This window comes from Dreissena polymorpha, chromosome 4 (genome assembly GCF_020536995.1).
Source record: "Dreissena polymorpha isolate Duluth1 chromosome 4, UMN_Dpol_1.0, whole genome shotgun sequence".
Lineage (NCBI taxonomy): Eukaryota > Metazoa > Mollusca > Bivalvia > Myida > Dreissenidae > Dreissena > Dreissena polymorpha.
The window spans coordinates 113,774,988-113,796,306 of NC_068358.1; the positions used below are offsets into that span (position 1 = coordinate 113,774,988).

The 21,319-nt window shown below is 37.1% G+C and overlaps 2 protein-coding genes across 10 annotated transcripts in view; one reads left to right on the forward strand and one right to left on the reverse strand.

Annotated features, from left to right (window-relative positions):
• LOC127879510 (protein SDA1 homolog) overlaps positions 1-21,319 on the reverse strand; it is a 317,665-nt gene that overhangs the window by 110,503 nt on the left and 185,843 nt on the right. The window lies entirely within an intron of this gene.
• The window catches only part of LOC127879511 (thyrotroph embryonic factor-like), a 292,222-nt gene that overhangs the window by 58,195 nt on the left and 212,708 nt on the right, over positions 1-21,319 (forward strand). The window lies entirely within an intron of this gene.

Consider the following 21,319-nt stretch of genomic DNA (forward strand, 5'->3'; position numbering starts at 1 on the left):
TATACTCGTAAAGCTTGGTGTTTATATGGACGTTATGATTTTAACTATGATGAGATTCAGTGGCATGTGTATTTATAGACTCGGTCCTCTTAATGAATTCATCTAAATTTTAGAAATGACAGATTTTTAAACATAAATGTTTTTTATGTCAATATGAAGATGAATGTGTATTTTTTGACATAACAACAAAAACTGCCTTTAAATCGGCAATTTTTGACAAAATACGGCTAGACTTAGCTCCCTATTGTAATCTGTATCTTGTGTCTCATAATCGACCGTCCTGATTGGTTGCTAAGATTTGTTACTATGTGCATGTGTTATTTGCTATAAATAGTTTATTAATGAAAAAACGAAACTCTTGCCCATGTTGTTCTTAAAAAATTAAAATATTTTTCGCAAATAAGCGGCTTATAAAAACATTTTATAAACCTACTTATAAACCGTAAACGTCTTTGATCAATTATGTGATACGTTATTAAAAAAATCAAAGCATCAACCTCGGGTAAGTAAACGGCTGTTCAAGGGAAAGGACGCGTTTCTGTGAGCGGAGAAAAGCAAATAAACTTTTGTTGAACAATTTTGTAGATAGTGTGTGATACAAAGACTTTAGTGCAACCTAAATGAACTATAAATACGGAGTAATTTTCGATATGGAAATATCCCCAATAAGGCAATACCATCCCTTAAAAACTGAAATGGGACTAAACAAAAGTTACCTAAAGCGCAGAGAGTACATGTATACAAATCTGAATCCCAACGCCAAACTTTAAAAGACATCACGAACAACCAACACCCTAATCCCATGTGCCACAAACTAATAAGGAAAAAAAGATCCACAAATTCAAATACCACCAATGTAATTGTTGTAGGAAGAACCAAACTTACCGCTTCTGAAGAAATCTTACAGGGCTCTCGCCACTTCGAAGACATGGCAACGCCAAATCAGGATAATAATTACGACCCATTCAACTATGAAAAAACAAAACAACACATCGCAGCCTTTTTCTGTGCTGACAAATAATCTTAATACCCAGTACCCCTCACAGACTATAAAGAAGTACGTACAGCCATATCCAACATGAATAACATAAATGCCCCTGATCTCATGGGTTTTCCACCTGAAGATTTCAAGCTAGGAGGCCCGGCGCTCACATCAGGACTTGTGAACATTATTAAGATTATCTTCCAACAGAAAAACATCACAAACAGTCTATAATAGGAACCATTACCCCCGTATACAAGAAAGGAGATGTACAGAACCCAGATAACTACAGGGGAATTACGGTTACACATGTATTGCTAATATTATCGAAAACCTCATGAACGGAAGACAAAAGAAGATCTTCTAAACAGCTCAGTCAAACTGCAGACAGGATTTACAAAGGGCAGCTCATCTGTAAAATTGGCGCTCCTAACCAGTAAATGTATCCATGAAGCAAAAATGAACAAAAAGAACATCGCCATCATTATGCTGGACACAAGGAAAACGTTCGACCTAGTAAATCACGATATTCTACTTCAAAATCTACTCAGTGATGGAATACCACTCTTAGAATGGTCCATACTGAGATCCATGCAACATGCAATCTTATGTCAAGTGGTCGGGGCATGCTTCTGGTACTTTCAACATCCTACAAGGTGAAAGACATGGTTACATCTTCTTAATGGAGTTTTGAAAACGTTACATCAATCTCCTCCTACTGAAACTGGAAGGAGACCGAATGCCACACACTACCTGCACAGATGATATAGCACTTATTTCGCTCTCTTAATTAGAAATTCACCAAATGTTGAAAACAGTGGAAAAGTTCAGTTAACAAAACAGATACGACATAAACGCTACTAAAAGTGCCTGTATTGTTTCCGGTCATTCTGAAAAGCAGGTGGAAAGAACCTAAAAATGTGATGGACTCTTTATACCTGAAACAGAAAGCACAATACGCCTGGGTACCAACAGGAAAAAAGTATGGAAAAATCGACAAAGTTAATGTTGGTAGAAGAACTATGTACTCCATCCTAGGAGCAGGCTTACATGGGAACGACGGTGAAAACAGGATACAAAAGCACATATTTGGCTTACATACGTTATCCCTCAGAATGCTATATGGCTTAGAAGTAATACCTTACAAACAGAGTCACCTTGATTCACTCGACACTTATGAAACGAAAACCTTAACACGAATTCAGCATCTACCAGACAGAACATCAAACACGACAGCCTCCGCACTACTACGTTAGCCCAAATACACAATAAACGTCCTTAACCTGTTTTATAACATCACAGTTAATGCACACTTTAAAAGCTATGTTTTATAAAGACCGGAGCTATTATCTAACTTAACAAATATCCTTATCAAGTTACATGATGGCTAGACAAAAATTGCCTTCACAAGCTTTTTTTTCAATTTGATGGTATGACCCCTAATGACCTACTTGCAAACTTGGCCTATGTATCACGAGAAAGAAAAATAAAACTTTACAATTTTCACGAAGATTTGACGATGAATTTACCCCAAGAGTGCTCACAAGTTAAACGAAGATGACGAACAATACAATACGGACACAACTAGATCACAAAAGCTCGCCATGAATGTGGTTTGCTCAAGTATCATATAACTGCATGTATAATTTATTTATTTTATTATCATTTTATTTTTACTTGTTAGGGGTCCTGACATCGTGGAGACCCTTGTTATCGACCAGGCTCTGGTCATCAGGAAAATCCTTGTTATCAGCCAGGCTCTGGTCATAAGGGAAACCCTTGTTATCAGGCAAGTTCTGGTCATCAGGGAAACCCTTGTTATGTGCCAGGCTCTGGTCATCAGCGAAACCCTTGTCATCAGGCAGGCGCTGGTCATCAGGGAAACCTTTGTTATCAGCAAGGCTCTGGTCATCAGGGAAACCCTTGTTATCAGCCAGGCTCTGGTCATCAGGGAAACCCTTGTTATCAGCCAGGCTCTGGTAATCAGGGAAACCCTTGTTATCAGCCAGATCCTGGTCATCTGGGGAACCGTTGTTATCAGCCAGGCTCTGGTCATCAGGGAGACCCTACTTATCAACCAGGATCTGGTCATCAGGGAAACCCTTGTTATCAGCCAGGCTTTGGTCATCAGGGAAACCCTTGTTATCAGCCAGGCTCTGGTCATCAAGGAAACCCTTGTTATCAGCCAGGTTCTGGACATCAGGGAAACCCTGATTATCAGCCAGGCTCTGGTCATCAGGGAAACCCTTGTTATAAGCCTATCTCTGGTCATCAGGGAAACCCTTGTTATCAGCCAGGCTCTGGTCATCAGGGAAACCCTTGTTATCAGCCAGGCTCTGGTCATTAAGGAAACCCTTGTTATCAACCAGGCTCTGGTCATCAGGAAAACCCTTGTTATCAGCCAGGCTCTGGTCATCGTGGAAATCCTTGTTATCAGTCAGAATGTCTCTCGGTATTAGGGAGTCTCTCGTCATCGGTCAGACTCTGGTCATTAGGATGCCTCTCGTCATTAGACAGGCTCTGGTAATCAGGGAGTCTCTCGTCATCAGACCAGCTCTGGTCATCAGGGAGACCCTTGTCATTAGAACGGCTCTCTGTTTTGGGGAGTCTCTCGTCACAAGCAATGCCCTTGTTATCAGTTAGCTTCTTGTAATCCGAGAGCATTGTGATCTCAGCGCGGCCTTTGTCATCCAAAAGATCATTGGCATCAGACGGCCCTTGTCATCAGCATTGCTTATGTGATCAGCGAGGCTTTTGTCATCTAGGAGTCCCCCGTCTCAATCATGGCTCTTGAAACTTGAATCAGTTAGCCTCTTAATCAGCGAGGCTTTTGACAGTAGCAAGGCCATTATCATCACTTACGCTCTTGTCATCAATCTGGTTCTTGTACTAAGCGAGGCTCTTTTTATCAGGCATGAGATAATCTTGTCATCAGTGTGGCAGTTTGTGTAGTTATTAGGCCTTAGTCACAAGTGAGATTTTTATCTTCGAAGAGACTCTTGCCATCGTTTAAGCTCTTGTTATCAGCAAGGCCCATGCCTTCAGAAAAACCCTTGTGATCAGTCCGGTCATTTCTTCAGTGAGGCTGTAGTCCTCAATATAGCCGTTGTCATCAGGCAGACCATTATCATCATGGATTTTCTAGTCATCAGCAAGTCTCTTGCTATCTGGAAGGCTTTTGTCATTAGCCAGCCTCTTTTCATCAGGGCGGCCCTCATCATAAGTAAGGCTCTTCTTATTAACAAGGCTCTTGTAATTAGTGAGGTTCTTTTCATCAGACAGGCGAATATCATTGTTATAATCAGAGATACTCTTGTAATAAGTGTGGCAGCTCTTGTCATCATTGTGGCAATTGTCACAAGTAAGACTTTTATCATCGGCGAGGCAATTGTTAATGAGGTAAGTCCTTGTCATTAATTAAGCGCTTGTCATCAGTAAGGTAATTGTCCTCAGTGAGACCCTTTCCACTAATAAGACTCTTATCTTCAGTAAGGTCATTGACCTCATTGAGGTTCTTGTCTTGTCATCAGTGAAGATGTTGTTTTCAACTTAGCACTTGCTATCAGTGAGGTTCTCGTCATCAGTAAGACCCTTTTCATAAGTGAAGCTCTTCTCCTCAGCCAAGCTTTTGTCCTCATTGAGGATTTTGTCAACCGCAATACTGTTGTCTTTTCTGAGGCCATTTTCATCTGTTAGGCTTGTGTCCCTGTCCTCAGCAAGGCTCTTGTCAGCAGTTAGCCTCTTGTTAACAGTTAGAATCTTGTCAGCAATGAGGCCCTTTTCAGCAGAAAGGCACTGGTCTTCAGGGTGTCTACTTTTATCAGCGAGGGTTTTGATAGCAGCGAGGCTCTTGTCATCAGTGAGGTTCTTGTCATCAGTGTGGCCTTTGCCATCAATAAGGCTCGTGTCCTCAACCAGTCCCTCGTCCAAAGCATGGTTATTGTTAGCAGTAAAGCTTTTGTAAGCAGTGAAGCTTCTGTCAGCAGTGAGTCTCATGGGCTTAGCAAGGCCCTTGTCCTCAGCATGACCCTTGTCCTCAGCTTGACTCTTGTCCTCAGCATGACTCATGACTCTTGTCCTCAGCATGACAGTAAGTCTTTATATACTCAGCAAAGCATTTGACAGCAGCGCGGCTTTTGTCAGCAGTGAGACTCTTATGTGAGTCATATTTGATCAGTAAGACTCTTCTACTCAATACGGCTCATGTCCTCAGCCAGGCTCTTGTTCTCAGCAAGGCTCTTGTCCTCAGCATAACACTTGTCAACAGCAAGATGCCTGTCTTCAGCATGACTCTAGTGGCTTTTTTCTCTAAGAAAAGTGGCTCTTGTTATCAGTCATATTGTTGGAAGAAGTGAGACTCTTGTCATCTATGAGTCGTTTGTCCTTAGTGAGGCTCTTTTAATGTGTGTGGCTCTTGTCATCGATGAGGATTTTGTCTCAAGTTAGATACTTGACAGCACTTAGACTGTTAGCAGTGGTGCTCTTCTCAGCAGTGAGGCACTTAAATGTAATAAGCGAGACTATTGTCATTAGTGAGGTACTTGTCATTATTCAAACTCTTGAGATCATTGAGGATATTGTATGCAGTGAGGCTCTTGTCATCAGGAATGCCATTGTAAGTCGTGATGCTCTTCTCAGCAATCAGCGTGGCTCTTGTCATCAGTGAGGCTTTTGTCCATAGTGAGGCTCTTGTCATTAGTGAGGCCTTCAACATTGGCGAGGTTCCTGTCGTAAGCAAGGATGTTGATCAGTGATTCTCATCTTCTCCGAGGCTCTTGTAATCAGAAAGATCCTTGGTATTAGTGAGGCCCTTGGTATGCGTTAAGCTATTGTCTTCATTTAGGCTCGTGTCATAAGCCCGATTATTGTCCCTCAGTGTGGCTCTTGACAACAGAAAATATCTTTTAATAATTAAGGATTTTGTTCCTAGTCATGTTCTTGACATCAGTAAGACTCTTGACATCATTGAGGCTCTTGTCCGCATTGACGATCTTTTTATAACCCAGGCTCTTTTCCCCATGAGACCCTTGCCTTCAGTTAGACGCTTGACCTAAATCAGGCTCTTCTTTTCAGTGAGGCTGTTTACGCCATCAAGGCACTTCACATTAGAGATGCGCTTGTACTCAATCAGGCACTTGTCATCAGTCGAGCAGTTTAGATAAGTCGGGCTCTTTTTGTCCGCAAAGCTCCTAACATAATGGAGACTCATGTCTTCAACCAGGCTCTTGACATCAGTGATGCCCTTGTCAGCAATGATGTTCTTGTCAGCAGCGAGGCTCGGAATCAGTGATGCTCTTGGGATGATTGATGCTCTTGGCATGATTGATGCTCTTGGCATCAGTGGGGCTCTTGTCATTAATGATGCTCTTGGCAATATGGAGTCTCTTTGCGTTGTGAGAGGCTGCCCTTTTTTGGTAGGGGTATGACACGTGACTAGGTCCACTTCCTTGGCCGCTTCTTCTTATCCTGGATCATTTGACAAAGCGCCTTCATTGTTGCAGTCAATACCTTTACCCCGTGCTTAATCAGCTCGGAAGTGACGTTGCAGAGCGGTACACTCTTCCTCATTTGTCTTTTTTAATATTGGCATTTCCAACGTCTTTAACCGGTGTCTCGATACCTGGACACACTAAGCATAGTATTCCGTTTAGTAAGCATATTATTCCATTGAGGCATATACAAACATAAGTATGTGTATATGGGTAAAAATAAACGTGTAAGAATCCAGTATGTAAATAATACCGGCACATGCCTTATATTACGCACACCATAAGTTAAGCGTTAAGTATGTGAGAAACATAAAATAATAATACTAATAACTGATAATATAACAATTAATAAAAATGTATAAACACGATAACTCTTGATCTCACCAAAATATTCCTCAAAACAATCGCACCAATGCGGAATTCATTTACGACAGTTATTTCCTATAAAACTTTTTAACATAAGAGTCATTTGGAAGTCAGGTTCCGAAATGTGATTAAAAGAAAGTCAGTTCAAAAATGGGGGGGGGGAGCGGTTGAACCAACTTTGTCAGCAATACATAAGTTATAAGAGATGAAACAGGTTGTTGAACGGACAGGGGTTTTCATATGATAAAGAAAAACACTAACTTAGTGTTGAATGAACTCTTCACACAATCAATAGACCAGCTGTATATTATCTTCCTTGTTAAGATGAAATCTTACAGTTCTCAAGAAGTAGTTGAAGTGCGTGGTAATGATTTGGTATTTCAAACTTCCTTCTGCAGTATGTAGAGGGTGATTATTAAATTATTAAAATTTTAATGTGATCATAAACAAATGCAACTTAAGGTTTTTAAAGACAGTGTTCGACGATGACTATTCTGATTAAGATGTCCTTTGTGCAGACATTCTGATTATGCAAAACAAATAAGTAAACGACCGACTTCCTTGACACAAACACAAGGAATCCGAGTCTCATTTCCAGGAGTCTCGGACTACCTGACTACTGTTAGTGTCGAACACTATAATAGTTAGTAAAATTATGACCAAAGAGTTATACAGATAAGGATTGCAGGGTTATATTTACTGTGTATGTTCTAACATTGTATTTCCCAAATTTGTTTCGAATCGAGTGAACGCATCTTCAACAACTGGTTTTTTGATTGGCAAAAATTGAATTCCATTTGCATCAGGCCAGTAAAAAGGGCGGTTGGATTCATAACACACTAATTTTGGACATTAAATTGTTATACATTGTATTTTAAGACAATTAATTATTATTTTTTTAAATATAACTTTAAAATTACATTGATGCCACACAACTCACTGTTCATTGATCATAGAATCAGTCCAATAGGGAAAAGAGCAACCATAAAAATTTAACTATAACGAAAAACACCAAACTCAAACTCATATCCCAATTCAACGTTGACGACAAACACCTCATGATATATTGAAACTGTAAAGCACCAGTAAGTTGAAATTTAATTTCGGGAATGGACGTAACTAATATTTTGCTGATTGATTTCTATTTACCTTTCGTTATTATTTTGTGCCCTGTCTTGACGGATTGATAACATATTTATTGCAGTCTAACTTAATTTACAAAATCTTATTTTTCTCTGTCTTAAATAAAATGACTTAAAATCACTGAAACGGTTTGCAACGATTTTGGTTGTGAAATAGAAGTGAAATAAGCATATAATTAACACACATGTAATGCGAAGGAGTTAAGTAAAACTCTTAATACATTATCCGGCCTGGGTACTTGTAACGGTGTTGTTGTTATTTTATCGCACCTAGTATGCGCAGTAAGTTTCTTACTTAAACTGGAAACATTATATAATATATCTTGTTAGGCCTATATCTCAAATGTATCAGTGTATAATCTTCTAATTATATTAACCGTTGTCAAACTTTAAATATAATCCTACCAACCAAAACACTTTTCTGTACGTCGTCAGTAAACTTGATAAAAGGTCACATGAATTCACAAGTTTACAACGAATTGCATAAGCGTTCTTTGAAATCGGTAATGAAAGGACAAATGTTTAAACTTGATATGTGGATAGTATCGTGTAGAAATGACAGAAAGGCAATCGTTAAAGTACATAGAAACATGTCCCGTGACAGTGTTTATGTGTTGATTAAGGTTTATCCGACTGACATTTGTGTAAAATAAGATATGTTTTATTATTCAAAGTTATATGAAACGTAAATATAAACAAATAAAAGATTCAAGAACGACATCATAATGATTTGACTTTCTCGCTATATGTCACTCGGTGTTTCGTGTACACCATTTAATTTTATAACGCGTCATCTGGTTGGTTGTTATCATTGTGTTGACCAATGATATGACGTTTTAGAACCGCGCATTCGATCGACAAAATATGACAGCAAAACACAGACATGTAGCGAGAAAGTCGAATTTAATTGAATATTAAAGTTATTAGCCGAGCAGGAGATCGGTTAGTAGTGTAATCTCGTTGCTTTTACTGTGTTTTAACGAATACAGTTGCATTTTGTCGGCAACTTCATGGGAACATGTGTGTTTTCGATGAAAAAGGTCACGTCCAGTGTTCCACAATCTTTCAGCTATAGGCATATAGTGCGTTTCATACCTTGTGTATATATAATACATATACGAGGGTTATTTTTTCAAACTGTGTATTTTTGTCAATATTCGTTGTTGAAAAGTCAAACCATACACAATAGGTGTACATTTAACAATCTGGAACCCCCGGGGTAAGCTCGGGGGGGGGGGGGGGGGTAGGGTCCCGGGGGGGGGGGGGCAAATTTATGATACTGCTGCCTGTGTGGAGAACGTCTGTGTTCATGCAATTCTAAACACATTTATCATCAATATTTGCCAGAAATTATGAGGTTTTGTAAGTAATTAGCTGATTACTGACTTCAGTAAAGGTGGCATGATTGATCGTTTTAGGTGTCCTGCTTTTTGGTAAAATGTCCCGACATTTTTAATGGACTGTCCCGATTTGGACCCGAAAATTTCTGGCATGTATGCTTTAGAGCAAAATCTAATATTATGTGGTACAAATTTAGCCATCGTTATCATAATCATCATCATCATCGTCGTCATCATCTTAATCATCACCCTGATCATATTTATCATCATCATCAACAACAACAACAGAAGCATATATATGGAATGTATTGAATGTAAACAATAATCTAAAGATTCGCCCACTTGAGCTTCGCCACATGTTCATTAACGTTCCTCCTCAATGTACTGTAACTGTTGTGTACTTGGTGTAGATACATGATGAACCATACTTTTAAATTGCATAATAATGATACGAACGCATACATATCATATACATTTCAATTTATAATTATATCATGTACTTATTAAGGTTATACATATTACACTCTCAAAACCTGTAATCAATGTTTTAATTATTTATTGAGACTAATAACTGTTTTCGACTGCTGACATATCGCTCTATATTTAAGGCATTTTTTGACTATGTCACTTATTTTCTTTGTTATAAAATACGTATATTTATGAAGTCGTATTTCATGTACAGTGCCTTAATGAGTTCGTTTATGAAACAGAATTTATGTGTAGTTTTAAACAATAACATAAATCTCAAAACATTATTAAAGATCACAGGAAACAAATACTATTTATGAAACTACTCAAAGACAGGTAAACATGCGTCATAAATAATTCATCTCTTGATCGGAATCGATAATGCGAAAATGAAGATTCCAGCAGGTTCATACAATGAAAATACACGAAATCTGAATCAAGCGTAAATGTATGCAAATGAAAATAAAGTGAGTTGATATGTTAAATTCATGTCAACAGTGAATTATTACATTAATTTTTTTTTAAATTGACAATAATAAATAGCTATTTGTTCTGTTCAAAGACTTAGTTGGTCAGCAAAACCGAAAACGTATAGTCTCTTTGCGTAATTGAAGTTTCACAAAAATTTAAAGAAAAACTTTTATTGCGAGAAATAGAAGGGAACTCTGAGGTTTATTAAAACTTGGTTTATTTTGTTCATTTCCCTTTACATTTACCCTCATGTACATTCGTTTGACGGAGTATTTTTTGCAGTAGTCATTCTTTGATGGAAGGAAGATAAGACCAACTTAATATTTTAATATTTTATTGATTTTATTTCAAAACTTATATCGAAACGTGACAAGAAGGACACTCGGCGTTTGAGTGTTAAAATGAGGAGGAGTGGGGGCCACAGCCCTCAAAATAACTCGCTAATTAATATTTCACTGTGTGTCGCTGTTTTCTGGTACAAGACTTGGCCGTTTCGGTAATGTTACTTTGCCACTGATAAATAAGAAGTAGGGTTGCATTAATATTGATTCGAATTTTATAAAGTTATCGTGAATATATGTATTGTAGTTGTATTTTTAAAAGGGAGATAGTTTTCATGTTTAACTTGCATGTAAATTTTTTAATTTGACTCGATGCAATACGTCTTAACTGTTGTTAAAAATAGCGGCCGTATTTGGATGTTAAATGTTGTGTGAATATTTCCCGAAAATCACGATTTTGCGGGTATTTTTGCGTTTTTTTTTCTGACGACTTTTCTTTTTGAACGAGTATCAAGTCCACACTTAAATAAGTGCCTGTGTTTTTCCAGAGACTGCTAAATTTAATCTGTCCATGTATCAATTGACTTGTGATGATGTTTAAGAAGAATGGTTGATAGACTAAACATGATAAAAACGACGAAGATGATTCTCGGATGTACACGTTTTGAAAGTCGGGAACGACAGAAGTGTTTGCTTTGTTGTTCGTTTTTTAGAGAAAAGAATGTGCGTTTCACTAAAAACTTCCGTTTGCTAATGGAATGTGTAAAATGTGTCATGCTGATTAAATTTGAATAGAGGCATATGGCGATCGTCTTGTTGACTTTCTATATGGACTATTTTAATGGCGGAAGGAAATATTATTTGAAAGATCAGAAAACGATCCGATATAACTACGTAAGGCTAGATTCAGCTTATGGTTGTTTTGGTAGTTTATTACGCAATACAAAGTGTGTAATTTATTTTTTTGTGTGTGGAAAATACGTAAGAATAAATGTACTTTAGGCTAGTGTCTTGAATTAATCTGACTCGTCTCCGGAAGATACCAGACCCAAAACATTGTTTAAATAGCATATGTTCGGGTTTTTAGTGTCTATGCAATCGCGAACCGTAATGCCTCGGTCACACTGTCACGAATAAGAGCTACGAACGAGCCACGAATAATTTTCGGCACAGTTCGTAGCTATCCTTACTGGACCGTGGCTCTCCGTACTTGAACCGTGATCAGTCGTAGTAGTTTTTGGATGTCCGTAGCGACTCTTGACAAATGTTGAACATTTTCAAAAAAATGCTACGAATTTATCGACCGTAGCGTATCCGTAGCAGTCCGTACTAAACCGTACTGATCCGTACTAGTTCGTAACGACACCGTAGTCGTCCGTACCTTTTCGTAGGCCAAACAATTTTCAAGGACTTCTACGGATTGATACGACGAACAACGGAGCGGTACGGTTACGCTACGTATTAGCTACGATTATTCCACGGATAAACTACGGAAAGCCACGGTATTGTACGCTGTACTACGGATAGGCAGGAATTTGCACGATCTTGTACGATGTACTACATTTCAGCACGAAACAGTACGGTCCACTACAATAAATTGTTACTGAAATACATCATTGAAATTATAAAGCAACCGTACTTGCATTTATTGAGTTCACAATAATGAACCGCCAGCAAATTGCGTTTGCGATGAATTTGTTACACTTGGATATTGATATGGCACAAAATGCAGAGGCCGTAGTCGAGCTGCTTGACAATATGCACAGAGGTAATAATGATTCAATATCGTACAACGAATATAGCTTTGTTCGAAAGGTTACGTATCTTGAAAATATTAGAATCTGAACTTACTAGTAATACATTTTTTTTATTTGCAGGTAAGTGTCTGCCTCATATGCCTTTTGAATCTTGCTCTTACTTTTACTTGATTTAACAATAGTTAAATTAATAGCCGACATGATAAAATACAAAATTAATCATAATTTCCTAAGCATAATCTATCTTTGTACATTAATAATTACATACTTTATCAGGTCAGAGAAGAAAAGGAGGTGGCGGATAAGAGACTGGCTTTTAAGACGACCCGGCTCTTGGTTTTGGATGGAGGTGGTAGACTCTTCCCCAGACACAGCTGATTCCGTTATTTCTGTTACGCGCTGTTGCTGCCAATTGCATGTTCTCTTTTTGGGAGGCATTTAGTGTATGACAATACAAGAGGCTTTGGGCCCAATGTTCAATCGTAGTTCGTTCCTACCTGTCCGTACCACTCCGTCGCAATTCCCACTCCTTCGTAGCCGACCGTTTGGGTTCGTACTTACCCGTACTGGACCGTAGCGGATCCGTAGCTAGATCGTACTGATTTGCATAGCATCGTACTTAATCGTACCAGACCGTAGCGGATTCGTAGTTTGATCGTACCGATTCGTGGCGCTCCGTACTAAATCGCGACGATCAGTAGAAGTCCGTACCTTTCCTTGTTCGTTTTCCAACATTTTGATGGTAGAGTCGTTGTGCTCCGTACTGAAATCGTAGCGGCCTACGAATTTTGACAATTTTGTAGTCATTCGTAGCCGATTGAATCGTAGCTCATTCGTAGCTCTGATTCGTGACAGCATGACCGAGGCATAAAAGATACCCAAATCAAATAGTTATGCTAAGGTTGTCCGCTTTTTAAGAGGTATCCAGTTTTATACAACTTGACTTTAGATTTTGTCTTAAGCATTTTGTTTTTCATAACAACTTGATATTGATTGACTTGTTTTAAACACAGTTCAATTACACTTATTTTATGCAATAAAAGTCAGCCGTTCAGGCGTACTTACACACAAATAGGTGACTGTAGCAGTGATTTAATATCTGATATGAATCTTCTGTTTGCACATTTACACAGGTCCTGATGGTGACGAGAAGAATCTTCTTTCAGTCAACTTTGTGAGTACGCTTTTATGTTTCTTAAGGGGTGATATCACGATAAGCGATACTGCCTAATTTAATGACACCATCTGGTATCAATACATATATGCGATTTGGTAGTGACAAGAAACATGTGTACTTCTCTGCAAACTTTTCGGAAAAATGTAATAAGCAACACACCAACACGGACTGAGAAAAGTTAAGGATATCATCATTTTTTTCTTATTGATATTACAGACATTATAACTTTGGTTAAGGTCATGTGTCATTCATCCTCGGAACAAACTAAGCATGCTGCGCGCGCTTTATTACGTATGTTTATGACCTATTGTACTCTTCAAAAGACGCATAAGAACTGCTATTTTATTGAAAAATATATACCGTACTTTCCAATTTCCCGTTTTGCACGTTTTTTTGCAATTAAAAAAAAGAGCCACCTGCAGTACATTTTCACATCGTTCGTATAGGTCTTGTATAACAGTTCAACCAATGCACATGATTTTAAAAATATTTTCCAGATCCTTTATTTATTTTCCAGTATTCTATATTTTTGGCCGTATGAAAGAAGGCAATCATAACAGCTTCTAGGTAGGCCACCGACCATTTATTTAAAGGTCACGTGCGAGACAAAATCATCGACCCAAAAACTGACGCTCTAATCAATAGGGACCGGACACGGTATGTTATTTCCTGTCATTGTGTTAAGCATAATATTATTATAAAATAATTGAATCTGTCAACGTAAAATATAAGGAGATAATTTCGAACACCTTCAACATGAATTGATAAACACACGCATGCGGCCACTTAAACATATATTTCATTGATCGCATCAGATAGTCACCAATTTAAGCACGCATTAACAAATATATTCGTATTACTTTAGCTGTAATTTTATAACATAGTTAGTTGACCAGCGGATGTATACATATTCGCACGTTTAAATGAAATATTACTTAAACACAACATCCAACTTGTAGTCTACGTACGGTACTTCGCTTATTTTTCCACTTATTTGGTGGTGGAGACATGTCAATACAGATATGTTTGCATATTAAAAATATATATTATGACCGTAATTGTTAAATTTTAACACTCTTGATTTCCTGTAAAACAACTGTATATTTGTACTGACATTATTATGCATATACCATCAACATATTACTATATACATACGATTATGCTGTAGCTTTTCTCATCTGTTCTCCTGTGTCTTGAATCTATCTGCAGCACTGTATAAATGGCTGATGGAGGCATCAGATGTGATGTACCAGGAGGGATCCCTAGACAAGGCAGTGTTTCCAGCAGTCACAATCTGGTAAGATTGTCAGTCGCGTTAAGATTGTTTCTTTTAAAACGATAATAATTGTAATGATTTATAAACATAGTCTATGGTTTAATATATTGCAATTATGAGTGTATTTCTTTTATTTCATCACATAATGTTAAAACGGGACTTGTTCACAGATTATGGCATGCTTTGAAACGTGTAAATTGATAAATGTAAATATCGGAAACAAAAAAGTATAAAACAATAATCAAATTAAAAAAAGAAATAAAAAGTTATTCACACATTAGCTCGAACCACCGAGCCTTGGTATAAAAGTCTAGTGCTTAATCAAACAACTTTGCCACTCATGCTAATATAGTTCATTGTGTATTGTATACTTTATTACGGCAATCTACGCATGGTCACAACATATAACGAAAACAACAGAACTCTCCAAATTATTCAATCGTTTCGCGTTTACAACGCTTTATAATTTTCAGGTTTTAAAATCGTCAACAGATGCTTATTATTGGCATTTGAGAGCATGTTTAGTTTTATTGTTTTCTCGTAAATAACATAACTGCAGCGAAAAATTGCAAATCTGAAACACTTCTTTTCACTTTTGTCACTTTACCAAAACGTGAACAGGTCCCTGTAATATTCAAATCTTTTTGTTGAACAATTGATACCTACTAAAACCAATACCTATGATTTCATTTCATTTGTTAACATACCGTAACGCTGATATGAATAAATAGGCGTTTATATCAGTCAGTGTTTGGACGTACTTCATATTACTCTTGACCAAGTATGAGATCATTTGCGGTAATATTAAATCACATGCAACAAAACAAACACTTCGATGCCAGGATGTATTTTAAGGAAGAAAGCAACACAAATTGCATAATCAATGATAAGCCCCAATTCTCATGACGTCATGATTAACACGTCAAACGTCATACTGCAAGTGCATGCCCGCTAAAATGAACCGTCGTAAGCGATTTTATGTTATTGTATATTTTATAATGTGGGCATGGATGTATGGTAATAAAAAAACAGATTACTCTCCTATCGTTTAGTAATATATCAGGCTCAGATCAAATAAAAAAAATCGGATTGTAAAGGCTCGCCGTCATTTTGTTTCTACGCCTCACTTACTGTATTACAAAATGTGACAGTAATCTGTTATTTTCTATACATGTATATCACTTTGTAAATAATAAATTTAAAAACATTTTAGTTTCAATTTGAACAAGTCTCTGCAGAGACATGTACTTTGATGAATGTTCTGGGCTATTGGCCTCATATCCGACAGGCGTGGAGAGACGCCTACAAGGCTTTTGACAGGCGTATCAATGCACGGACTCGTGGTAGTATAACGTGTATTACAACGGGTAGCAAGGCTGAGGGTCTGACCAGCTATCAAGAGAGTGATATAGACTTTATGTGTGTTAGAAACCGTATTATCTGTTTAGAAGAAGGTGTTGATTCAAGTAACGTTCCTGGGGAAAAACATATTTAGGTCCTGCATTCGTATTTTTTACCCTGAACATTGTAGACTGCTACTTGAGAGATACGGCACAACTATTCCTAGAGTAGTGTACAATGCCCGCGTGATGATGGATATGGTCGCGGACTCTTAAGCAGTGACTTATATGTTAATCAGCCGTTGAACGTTAAACTTACGGAAAGCACAGTACAACATGAGCGTGCAGGACCGTCAACGCCAATTACAGTCGATGGTATTCAACACGAAGATATCGTACATGCACTACGCTTGTACTGCCCCAGTATCCTGACAAGATGGGCGGCAAGACATCGCAACTGGCCATCACCTGACGTCGTTCAGAAGGTTTTATAACTTGGAGCTGTTGTTTCTCCTGTTGGGGTTAAAGGCAGCGATTATGAACATGTTGAATGGAGAATTTGTTTCAACACCGGGGAAAACGTACTGATAAATAATCTTACCGACATTCAGGTTAAACTATATGTTTTATTAAAAATGGTTAAGAAAGATGTCTTAAAACCACTAAAGAAAGAGGTTACATCGTTCACGGTGAAAAACATTGTATTATGGATAGAAGAAAATAACCCGCAGTCATTGTTTCATGAAAAAAGTATGTTTCACTAGCTGCATAAAGGGTTATATGCGTTACAAGTTGCTATAGATACGAAAGAGCTTTCCTACTACATAATTCCAGAGCGAAATCTGATGGCAGCCTGTGCTCTGGAGCATGAGCAGAAGCTGTCTTGGATAGCTACTATTAATGAAATGATGCAAAAAAGTCCTAGGATAATACTTAGACTACCGAAGATACGACAAGCACTAATTGCTCATCCCGAACCACTACGATGGTACAGCGGGCGGAAAATAGAGCTGGAGATGCTGGAGTTGATAGACATAAACATACTTTTACCGTGCGTGGATATCGAGACCGATGTCGAGACAGAAGTTAGTCTGCAAATAATACGGAAACGTAAGGAGGATGTTATTATGGAGGTTTTCCAGAGGATGATTATGGAAGGTGGTCGAGTAAATAATGTGTTTTATGTATGGGGTAGCATGTTGATGTAAAACGATTAAACTTTTCAAAAGCCATTTTAGAGTTGTCGTATTCTGATAATAAATTTTTATAGAATCGAATAATACTTTTGAAATCTAAACTTATTTAAGAAAACTGTTAATATAAACTTTTGAAAAATGTTGTGTTACTCATATAATGTCAATGAAACGACGATACAACGGTGAAATGCTGTACGACTGATTTAAAACATTGTTCACAATTCATGATAAAATCATTTGTTAACACGTGCGCTCTTTACAATCAATTACCCATGGTGCATGCCATCCAGGGTCTCAAAATACGTCCATGTGTATTATTCTGAACATGCGTTGATGTACGAGTTGAAACCCAATGAACATAAAGTTAATGCGGAAGCAGGTTTAATAGCTAGTTTAATATTAAAGAACAACACACCAATACTTGTCCATTAAGTATAAAGATGTGTTTGCGAACTTACAAATTAAACGTATTTTTGACAACATTTCTTCAAAAAACGATGCGCCATAGGGTTATAGTCTATTTAAGCTTGTACGTCATGACGATGTACGTTTCAAGATTAAAGTGAAATTATATGTTTAGCAACCTTGTGTTTTAAAATTGACTCCTTGATCATACATCAGCAAATTTATTTCGTTAAGATGTTGCTTCATGTGTAATGCTTTTGTCGCGATACGATTTCATTAATGGAACTGCTAAATTGGAATAGCTGTGTTGTTGGTGTTGTTACTGTAAGGACAACAATACGGTTGTCTTTGTATGTGCTAAATATGTAATATAATTAGTTTCTTGTTTAAGAAAATGTATTATTATTGTGTTTGATTAAACGGTACATGTGGTGCAATTATTGCGTGCGCTTGAAAAGCATTAACGCAAATTTGCTTTGAATTTAATACTACACTAAATATTGATTGACATTGTGTTGCAGTTGATGTATCAATTTTGTTGTTGTTGTTGGGGAAGTGGGAGTATTTAATCTGTGAGTTAAATAATGTTTATATTTTTGTCATGAATATATTTATTAAAATGTTACCTTTGCTGTTGGAATAGATATAAAAGTATATATTTATATAATCTTCTTGTTGCGTTATATACACACACGCACGCACGCACGCACGCACGCACGCACGCACGCACGCACGCACGCACGCACGCACGCACGCACGCACGCACGCACGCACGCACGCACGCACGCACGCACGCACACACACACACACACACACACACACACACACACACACACACACACACACACATATATATATATATATATATATATATATATATATATATATATATATATATATATATATATATATATATATATATATATATACCACATTAAAAAACAAGAGTTTTAATTAAACAGTTAACAGTTGACTGTTAAATGTTAAAAATGACGTGTTATATGTGAAAAGTTGAATGGAAAATAGTTCGTGTGAAATGTTATATGTGAACTTTGTATTGTGAACGAAATAATAGTTTAATGTGAACGGTGAAATGTAATATGTTTAATGTCAAATGTTAATTGTGAACAGTTTAATGTGAAATGCTTAATGTGTAATGTTCCTTTAGCTGTAAGACTTTCATTTTTACCGATGTGCTTAAATAATTGATTTATTTCAATATATAATTAATAATATATTTTATTTCATTTTATTATTATAATCATAGTCAAACACAATATATATTTTAACAAAGTGCAAATGATTCATATGAAAGTTTTTATTTATCTTGTAACAATAGTATTGTTTACATTCAAAATAATTTTAAGAAAGCAAGAAAACAAGTTAAATGAAAACTATTGCCGTTACATGTGATTCTAATCCGTGTCCTCTGAAAGGAAATACCAACGCTTGACCACTGAGAAATGCAGGCTTTGATATTAATATGTGAAACATGACGAAGATTTATTTCAGCTACTGTCTAGTCGAGGTTACAGTATATCGAATATTGTTGGTGTTCAATGCTACACTCTCTAAAAAAGAACATCGTTAATTTGAAGACTAAATTCTCTGTAGGGGTACTTGCTATGACTTTATTTTTGAATATTTATGTGTGCATGTGGTATGATAAACATTGTTGTGTACTAGAAATTCACTGCTCTGCTTGATGGTTGGAGACTACTTGCTGTATGCTTATAGTTACTTGCACGCGCGGTGGTATCCCTTACATAAATCTATGGACTGCACGTGACACTGTTGTACACGTAAATATCTTATTTAATATTGCATCCTTACTCATGCAATTTAGAATAAAATAAAAACATTTTTTTATCAATTCAGTTATGCTTATTTTTAATAAATATACTTCATTTTTTAATTTTAAACGTGAATACAAAATGAATCCATCACACTAACTTATGTATAATATATAACATATTCAAGCATATTTACATGTACATTTATATGTAAACCTATACACATATTCAGATATGCAACCGATGAAGTACATATTCAAATATTTACATATTGAGCAATGGTAAAACGGAAAGGCAAATAAACAAACATAAATATTTTGCGATAACTAGAAGCATAAGAGCAGCGTTTGGCGAAATCCAGTCTTAACGCATGTTAGTGTCGCTTAAATGAGTCTCTTATTGGCAAAAATATTGTTTAAGCGAAAAGTGTCGTTCCAGATTAGCCTGTGCGGACACTTCACGCACATTCATTAAGTCCCGTTTTCCCAAAACAGGGCTCATTCGATCTACCATAGTTAATGAGTGTACGACCGCACGCGTGTTAATATCGCTTGGTATCGATTAATGGAATCCATCCGTCATGCATCACACACAACATATTTTTAATATAAATCGTACATACACAAGAGTGAATAGCATTTCTTATACATCGGTTACGCACAATGAGCACTGCGCAAAACATTACGTTCAGTACAGGCTAAAAACATAATAACGTTGGTACATAATAAGTCCATTTAACTGCAATTGGATAAAAGTTCCGAATTGACACAACAGATTCGTCAAATAGTCTTAACTAACGCACGCGCGTCTACTCAGACGCACATTTCTTACCACGTAACCTCGATTCCAGTGATCTGAAAAGCCGACAAACATGATATACGGACCCCGGAAGTCGACTGTCCGTCGTGAGCCTTGTCCCAGATGAAACCAGTCACTTGTTCAATGTTATTATGATAGAGGAAACTTTGTTGTTGTCCACAGTTTTCCTGAGCGGTTTAAAGAGCTTTAAAGTTCCGTACGAGAAAGATTTGAGCGGCGCTCTGTGCAAACGGGCTTTAAAGGGGCCTTTTCACAGATTTTGGCATGTTTTGAAGTTTGTCATTAAATGCTTTATATTGATAAATGTAAACATTGGGGCTAAAAATCTCCAGTAAAAAAACAAGAATACAATTAAAGAATATACAAAAAAGTAACCCACAACGGGGCTCGAACCACTGACCCCTGGAGCCATGGAGCAAAAATATACCGCTCTATACACTAGACCATCCGCTCTTATACCATTTCCGATGTATTTTTTACCTAATATATGCAATCCTCGTAGTATCAAAATATACAACGACAACAACAGAATTCTCCAAATTATTCAATCGTTTCGCGTTGCAACGCTTTATAATTTTCAGGTTTTTAAATCGTCAAAAGATGCATATAATAGATATTTTAGAGCATGGTAAATGTTCAGTATTACTGTTTCCTCACAAATATCATACCTTCAAGAAAAATATGCGAATCTGAAACAATTTTTTTCAATTTTGTCAATTTACCAAAGCGTGAAAAGCCCCCTTTAATGAATGTGTGTAAATTGGCGTCCCAAATTAGTCCTTGCAATCCGCGGAGGCTTATCAGGGACGACAGTTTCCGCCTAATCTGGATTTTCACTAAGCACATACGACCTTGACATAGAAAGTACAATAAGAGCGAAAAGTGTCGTCCCTGATAAGCCTGTTTTGATTGCACAGGCTTATTTGGGAAGACAATTTACGCACATGAATTAAGCTTCGTTTTCCCAGAGAGCGGCTTAAATTTATCCCACTGTTGTTTTGGAAATAACATGCTAAT